General features: G+C 35.3%; 1 protein-coding gene and 1 pseudogene across 1 annotated transcript in view; one reads left to right on the plus strand and one right to left on the minus strand.

Annotated features, from left to right (window-relative positions):
- LOC101570180 (serine/Arginine-related protein 53) overlaps window positions 1-9,186 on the plus strand; it is a 423,021-nt gene that overhangs the window by 176,797 nt on the left and 237,038 nt on the right. The gene's annotated exons all lie outside the window — the stretch shown is intronic.
- LOC111812168 lies at window positions 3,891-4,430 on the minus strand (annotated as a pseudogene).

Raw genomic sequence — 9,186 nt, forward strand, 5'->3', positions numbered from 1 at the left:
TATATTTGATTGATCTCAAAAGTATTTTCTAGAACTACAGATCTAGGTCAGGAGTAAAGTGCTGCCTAGCATCCAGAAAGCCCTGGGTTTAATCTTTGACATTGGAGAAGATAAGGGAGAGCAGAAAAAAAATTTTGTATTTAATCACTTGAAATTACTTTGTAGTTTTTAACCTAGAAATTGACCAATAATATTAACAGGTTTTCTAATATTAATGTATTTGCATTCCTGACATAGACCCATTTTGTTATCATTCTTTATGGCTGAGTAGTACTCGTGTGTGTGTGTGTGTGTGTGTGTGTGTGTGTGTGTAAGAGTGTGAGGGGAAAGGGACAAAGAGTGGGGAGTACAGAGAGCAAAAAAAGATAAAATATATACAATAGGAAAATAAAAATTTGGACAAATATTTTAGCACTAAATTTATGGAGATTTAAAAAAATAAATAAATTTATGGAGATATACTGGAATAAGAATCTCAGTGCAATTTTGATTTTATTTCTCTAATGGCCAAAAATGCTGAAGTTTTTTATACATTGATTGGCCACTATACTTATTTTGAGAAGTGTTAATTCCTTTCTATTACCCATTGGTAATTGGTCTGTTATTTTTGAGATTTTAAGCTTTTTTGAGGGTTTTTTTTTTTCTTGGTATTCTAAATATTTCTGTTTCTGAAAAATAGCTGGTACTTTTTTTTTTTTAAATCTGTTTGGTTGTTACAGTGTCTCACTACACAGCTTGGACTCCTAGCAATCCTTCTGTTTTCAGGCTGCCTAGCGCTGGGATTATAAGCATGCACCACCATTCCTGGACTTTGTGGCCAGCTCAGTCCACCCTGTGGGTAGGGCTGGCATAGCATGTGGTCCTGGGGGTCCCTGTGCATGCCTAAGCTTGCCTAAGCAGGCTCTTTAGTACACTGAGTTCTCTTTTGCTGGCCCCTGAGCTATATCGCCAGCCCATAGCTGATACTTTTTTTTTTTAACCTCATTCTATAGGCTCTCTTTACTCTGTTGATTGCTTTGCTATGCAGAATCTATTTAATGTAATGTGATCCCATTTGTTGATTGTTGTATTTCTTGTGCATCTGGGGTTCTCATCAAAAGTTCTTTGCCTGTGCCTGTATCTTAAATAGTTTTTTCCTGTTTTGTTCTTCCAGAAGAAGTGTTTTTTGTTTTGTTTTTTTTTAATGTTGGTCTTTTAATCCTTTTTAAAAAATTTTTATTTTTAAGGAAGAGTTTAGAGGGTGTTCAGGGTCTGACTACTAGATCAGACTTCTAATGATATGCCTGTTTACAGCCTCCCAAAAGCTGGGATTACAGGTGTGCGCCACCATGCCCAGTCTGAATTCTCAGTGTGCTCTGGGGACAGAGCCGGCATGGCAGGCCTGGGGATTGAACCCCTGGCCCCTGCATCTGCTTGCAGGCACTTTAATTTGCTGAGCTATTTGGCTGGCCCTTTAATCCATTTTGATTTGATTCTATTATGGCATAAGAGATATGCATCTAGATCTACTCTTCTGCAGATATTATCTATTAATCAACACATCTAGGACCATGCTATTTTTGTTACAGCTTTATAGTATTACTTGAAATCTGGAATTGTAATGCCTATTGCATTAATCTTTTTTTCTCAGTATTGCTTTGGTTAGTTTGAGTCTTTTATTGGTAACATGTTATAGAATTATATTTTTTCTAATGAGTTCTTTCATTTCTGAAGTTAGGTTAATTCCTAGGAATTTTGGAAGCTGCTATCAAATGCTTTCTTGATTTTTGGGGGGCAGATGGATTTATTATTGGTTTACATGAATCTTTGATTTTGTATTCTTACACTTTTCTGAATTAATTAGTTTTAAGAATCTTTGTGGAGGGGGCTCAGGAAGATGACTCAGTAGAATAAACACTTGCCAGGGGCCTGACTTCAATCCCAGGTAAAAGAATCTTTGTGGAGTATTTTGTGTCTTCTATGTAAAGGATCATGTTATCCATAAGAACAGTAATAGTTTGACTTCTTCCCTTTTAAATCATAATCCTTTCAATTTGTCTTCTAATTACTCTATCTGAAGTGTCAAGTACTGTGTTGAACAGGTGGGAATAGACACCTTTATGTTGTTCTTTATTATGGAAAGAATGCATTTACATTTCATCATTTACTATGACATTGTCAGTGAGTGTGTCAGATTTCCTCAATTTGAGGTAAAATATTTCAACATCTATTTTCTTAATTCTTTTTCCTAATATGAATGGACATTAAAGTTTTTCAAGGGTTTTCTGCATTTAGTGACATGATTGTGTGATTTTTATACTTACGTGTGTTTATGAGGTATATTACATTTATTGACTTAGGTATGTTAAACTATCTTTGTATCTCTGGGGTCAAATCAACTTGGTCATGATGTATAATCTTTTTTTTTTTAATCTGTATTTATTTATTTATTTGGTACCAGGTCTTGAGACGCCACTCAGACTCATAGTGATCTTCTTGTCTCAGCCTCCCTGCACTGGGATTACAGGTGTGCACCACCATGCCCAGTTTCAGTGGTTGGCTTGGCCGGGGGCCTAGTACATCATGTGGTACTGGGGAGTGAGCCTGGGTCCTTGAGCTTGCTAGGCAGGTGCTTAGACCACCATGCTGTCTCCTCAGCCCTTAACACCTGGTGGTGAATTGTTATTTTTCCCAATATATAGTGATCTTCTTTTTTTTTTTTTTTTTAGATTAAAAGATATATTTTGCTTGTGTGAGAGTCATAATTGTAGGTGGGAAATATTGTGTATATCTCATAGCTTCTTTTGTACTGCAGGGAGTTTCTGGATGTTGAAATGTTTGCACAGAGGTGAATGAACAGTTGCATGACCTGGTGGAACTTCATCAAGATCTCATTTCTCTTCTTCATCTCCTTTCTTAGGTTCTTGTAATCAGCCAAGGTGACCTTGATGGCATCTTCTGCCAGCATGGAACAGTACAGTTTCAGGGACAGAAGCCCAGAGTTCTTTGGCAATGTCTGTGGTTTTTTGCTTTTAAATTAAGTTTATTGATACAGTTTGGATATACATAATGATGATATTCATCATAGGAATTTTGTATCTGTATATGGTATATATTGATTCCTCTTCCCCCACCCTGAATATTCTTTCCTCTTTTCAACCCCTTTTTTCCTCCTTACTTACTGTAAAGCTTTGTTTCCATTTTAATTTTGCTGTTTATTTTTCTTTTGGTTGAGGCTTCTTCCACCTTCTTATAATACAATGGGCTGGAGCAGATAAATCCCAGTTGGCAAGCAGGTATGATGGAGGAGTTGGGCGGAGGCCACTCACTCAGACAAGCTGCTCCAGCCTCTGCCATCTCCTATTTGTTTGTTTATTTACTTATTTAATAGCACTTTTCTCAACCATTTCATTTATTGAAAGGAGATGCTGATTTTTATACAGTCTTAGTTTTATTTATTGTTTAGCTGTATACTGGAAACAAAATTTTCTGCATTATTTTCAGTTAGGGGTTATGGTATATTCTTTTTTTTTTTTTAAATTTTATTTATTTGTGTGTGTGTGTGTGTGTGTGTGTGTGTGTGTGGCCAGCTCAGCCCACCAGGGGACGGGGCTGGCTGGCATGTGGTGCTGGGGGATTGAACCACGGGTCCCTGTGCTTTGCTAAACTTGTTCTAAGTAGGTGCTTTAGACCCCTGAGCCATCTCACCAGCCCCATGGTATATTCTTCATGTTGTAATGAAATACACTTTGTCCTTCTAGGCTCTGTCTCTGCATCTGGAGATAAGAGATCTTTTTGGTTCTTTTCAGTGTTGAATGCTTATTTTAAGAGTATTACTTAGGAGCGTTTGAACTGAAGGTGGAAGTATGTGAAGTCCAAATGTTTGGGTCCTGGGTGCTTCTTCCTCTAGTTCACAGAAGCAGTCCTCCACCACTGAACTCTGTCCTCTCAATGGGCTCCATGAATGCCACCAAATCTGAGGCAAAAATTCCATAGACAGGCACTTAAAAACAGCCAGTGCCAAGCCCCATTATTTCCTGATGTATTGCACCAAACCCAGTAAATTCTAGCTTGAACTTTCTAGCATCTTGAATGTGGCTCAAATGGCCACACATGAATGGAGTACCACACCATCATAGACAGCATCATAATAGGGAAGATGGAGATAATATTGCCTGCCATGTACATGATAAAGAGGTTCATGGGAACCTGTTTGTGAGGCCCCAGGGTGTAATCCCAGAAGTGCTTCACCAGGATCCAGTCCATCTCTTACCCTCTGGCATCAGGCATTTGTTTTTCCTAGTCCATTTGGCACAGTGAGTATCCCTGACTGCTCTTGCTGTTACTTCAGCCGTCAACCATTGCCTACTGCCTCCTCCAGGACCACTCAGCTCAATGACCTATTTGAACCGTCATCCTTGGTTGGCTACCAAACATCTCTGGGATGTCATGGCAACTGCTCCTCCTTAAAGCTGTAGAGATCCTCATACAGAAAGGTATATTTGTTGCGTGTCTCCCCAACTTCACCCGCTGGCTTTGCTCACTGTATGGTGCAATTGTTAGGAATCACTGGATAGTGTATATGACAGCATATGCAGTAGAGACATTCCCATCAAAAATGCCAAGTGCCCATTGAAAAATACCAAGAGTTTACCTTTTTTCTTCTGTTACTGCTAAAAAGCACTGTATGACTAATTCAAAACCAGTATGGTAATGTGAAAACTTAAAGAAATGAGGAAGGAAATTAAATAAGCACTGTAGTTCATATACAATGAAAAGGCCACAGTGTTATCTGTTGTTCTGAATAAATCATTCAAGATGGATCATAATTTCTTTTAAAAAGTGATCTGAAAGTTCATATCTTAAAGGCACAGCTCAGTAATATTCCATTTAATGCAAGCATGCCATACTAATTTTCATTGAAACTTTAAAAATATATTCTTATGTTGTAACATATATACTTTTTTGTTATAAATTCTGTTTTCATTTAATAATGATATTATAATTGATTCTCAAAAGGATAAGAAAATTAATTATTCAAAATCTCATGAAGATTTTTAAAAACAAAAGAAAAAATTAAGCTGATGATACCTACTACATTATTTACTTTTTCAAAAGTAGGATTACTCTTAGAATGGGCCATTATGTACACCCTTCAAAACAATTATGGCATTTTTAAAAAGCAATTACAAACATACATGTACTACAAAACAGATGCCATTTCAGCAGCAATAAAGGAGACAGCTTATAGATCCTAATGGACAAATTGGTATTTTCTGTTTGACTCATAGGCCTGTTTAGGATAACATTGTTTTCATTTGTCTGATGGAGTACTCAGATCTAAAGCAGCCACTACACAGTGAATCATGAGCAGTAACATATATACTGTTGATGGCAAATTTTAGTATCTAGTTTGCTTAAGTAACTTTTCTTTACTGTTCTTTTCATATGTGAAATGATAAAAAAGATATGGTATTTTTATACAATAGAATATTCCTCAGCTATAAAGAAAGATAAACTTGAGGCTTTTATAGGTAAATGGGTGCAACTAGAGACCATACTCATAAGTGAAATAAATCAGACTTAACATGTATAAAAATCATATCGTCTCACTGGTGTAAGACATTGAAAGAATGAATAAGATACAAAAGGTACAATAGAAACTGCTCAAAAGGAAAAAAATGAGATGGGGGAAAGGAGAAGAGAGGCTATATATACCTAAGATAATTGTATTACTAATTTCTATTAGTTTATTGAAAGGAAGAGTTAGTAGGGGCCAGCCAAATAGCTCATCAGACTAAAGCACCTGCTTAGGCAGGTACAGGGACGTGGGTTTGATCCCCATGTGCTGTGCTGGCCCCACCCCCAGGGCATGCTGAGATGACAACTGAGACTGAACGTGATGGCACGCGCCTATAATCCCAGTGCATGGAAGGCTGAAAACAGGAGGTTCACTCTAAGTCTGATCTATGTAGTGAAACCCTGTAGTTCCTGTACTAAAATACATTTTAAAAAAGAAAAGAACAATTAGTGCTTATATTGTTTGATCAGTTTTACCTGCCTATATGTGGTAATCTGAGCAACTGCTTTGAAGATAACAATATGTAATATAACCATTGTTAATTTCCCATCATTGTGTTTTGAAATTCAGTATCATTTTTGTTTTTTTAAAATTGTCTTTAAAATTTCAAAAATATGATGAAAGTTTAAAATGTATTTTTACAGGAAAAGACTCTTTGCTATTAATTCCCCTTAAATGCTCTCCTCACTTTGAACACACTTATTCTGCCATTCTTGTTGCTTTCTGAAGTAGCTCTGGGAATCTTTTATAAGTTTCTTTAGTTACTGATATCTGGACAACCTCAATATTCTAAATGAACTGAATATATTTAATCTTTCATGGTAATTTTGATTTTGAGAAGAGCCAGAATTTTCATTTTGGCAGCTCAAGTGAACAGTGTGAATGAGGGCACACTGTGATATTTTCACAATCCTGCCTTTACATTGAATAGCACCTGACAGAGACATTATCATATTTTTGATCACATGTTGTAAAGAAACAAAAGAAGACTTGTAGAACTTCTTCAGAAATGGAAAGGGGGCCAGGGAGATAGCTCAGTAGAACATGTGCTTGCCTGGTAAGTGCAAGGGCCTGAGTTCAATCCCCGGTTCCTCCAAAAAAGAGAGAGAGAGAGAGAGAGAGAGAGAGAGAGAGAGAGAGAGAGAGAGAGAGAGAGAGAGAAGAAATGGAAAGAATTATAGGATAAGTGTGTTCAAAGTGATTAATGGCAATATATCTTTATATCTGTCATATTTTTAACATTCACCATATATTTTGATCACCCCTTGTATGTATGATTCTTTTCATTAAAAATCGAATGAATGGCCACTCTGTATTCATTTGTTTTTTCTTGGGATTTTCATTTGGTTTTGGTTTTGTACTTTTCCTCACCTGAAACTATAGTATAAACTTCCTCTCCCTGTGAACAGTATCTGATAACTGCCCTGGAAAGGCATTCCAGTAATCTACTCCTAGAGTACTTTTTGATGCTGTCTGTTCTGTTCTTACGTAATCTGATTTTTAACTAGGAATTTAAGTCAAGATAGAGTTCAAGCACTGTTCTTGGTGCATCTGTTTCTTCTGCAGTTGATTCCTCCATATTCACTGGTTCTACCTGCTGTGTGATCTGTCTTCGGATATATCTTTCTGCCACTAGAGATGCACATATTCAGGGAATGCAGTCAATTTTAAAAAGAATTATGTGTACTTTTCTTTTTACCCTGATTTATCTTCTTTCCTTTCCTTTCCTTTCCCTTCCCTTCCCTCTTCCTTCCTTCCTTCCTTCCTTCCTTCCTTCCTTCCTTCCTTCCTTCCTTCTTTTTTTGTTTCTCTTTTTGGGCTGGATTCCATAACATTTCCTCTAAAGTGTGTGTATAGTTTAGCCATCAGCCAGGGTAGGTGACCTTTATTTCAGATTGGGCCATACTCCAGTGGTTCCTTTGATGCCAGCATTTTTTCTTTAGGTTTTCTGAGTTCTTTCAGTCCTGAGCTGATCCTTGAGCATCTTCAGCTTACTAGGTTGTTGTGGTTTTCTGCCATTGTGTTTCTGTATTGCCCTGTCCGTGATGGTAGGTAATGCCTTACATGAGACATAAAACTATAATTATTTTCACTTTCAAGTGAAACTTTTGAGATTAAAGTATCCATATTGGATTTTTGGATGCTCCTAATGTGTTTTAATCAATATTTTAAAATCAGTTATTCAGTTTGTATCATATTTATAACATACTGTATTTCATCATTCACTTCATTATCATTAGAAGCAATCTTAATTTTAATTTTAAAAATTGCATTAAAACAAGCCCTTTAAAATAAACAGTGAGTTGAGTTTTTATACTAAATATTAAATTTATATGTCCATCAGAGATAGTTTGTAAATATGTGAAATTCTTGAAAAATGTTTTAATAATCACAGATTTCTTTTTTATTTGCTTTTTAGAAAATTGATATTCATTCAAAATAATGACATTCCCAGCTGTGAAAATATTAAGATCCAAAGTTTGGCTCATGGTAATTTTCATTCTCCATTGCCAACAGACTTTACTTGCTAAATGTCTCAGTAGTTCCTTATTCCTGGGTCTGTGTTGATGTGGGCGCATGTGATAAGCAGAGTTAATCAACAGTGTTTCTGTCCTCTTTATTGAGATTAAGATTTCTTCAGTGTAGACATTTCATTCTTTTAATGAATTTTTTTCTTTAAATATTTATCCTGAATATACATATTATATTTCATTATTAAACAATTGGAAATTAAAAAATAAAATATTATAAAAGTTATTCATAATCCTGTCACAAAAATATGAATGATTAGTTTTAGTTTTATCATAGTGGTTTTCTCAATGATTAGTTTTAATTTTATCATAGTGGTTTTCTCAATGTTTACTTTTTGTAAAATAGACCTCATATTTTATATACTATTCATGTGGCCTTTAAAAATGTTATGAGCATTGTTCCATGTCAAACTTGGTACTAAAATGCATTTTAATAACTATAGAATATTTTATTTCCATCATATATTTGTTTTTCTCTTTAATACACTGAATATGTTAAATATGCTTTTCTAGTGTAGCATATTCAGTCCTTTGCTATAATTTAACCAGGATCCAATTGTGCTAGCAGCAGCATGGCGTAAAATTGAGTACAATTTTATATTTTTGCTTATTTCCTAAAATTTACTAGAAACAAATTATTGGACTAGGAGTAAATATTGTTTATATGTATCCTGAAAACATTACAACAGGTGTATCTGAAGGATATCTCTAAATGTCTAAATTATGTGTCTAAAATGTGTCTAAATGATGAATGAGAAATGATTCAACTGTGTTCAATTAATGTAATCATCAATTTATGATTTATGATGTACAAAAATCTTGAAGTTTTATCAGATTCTCACAATTTGGAAATGTTTGAAGCATCTACTTTCTACATGCTTTTCTCACACTACTACTTTATTCATTTGATAATAAAATTTATTTACCCTTGCTACCCTGCTTTCTAGTATTTTCAGTAGAGATTTTTTTTCTCATTCTCAAGGAGTTATACCTTCACAAAATTCCTTTCCTTTGTTTCTTTTTTTTAAAAATTTTATTTATTTGTGTGTGTGTGTGTGTGTGTGTGTGTGTGTGGCCAGCTCAGCCCACCAGGGG

This window comes from Octodon degus, unplaced genomic scaffold (genome assembly GCF_000260255.1).
Source record: "Octodon degus isolate 3935 unplaced genomic scaffold, OctDeg1.0 scaffold00115, whole genome shotgun sequence".
Lineage (NCBI taxonomy): Eukaryota > Metazoa > Chordata > Mammalia > Rodentia > Octodontidae > Octodon > Octodon degus.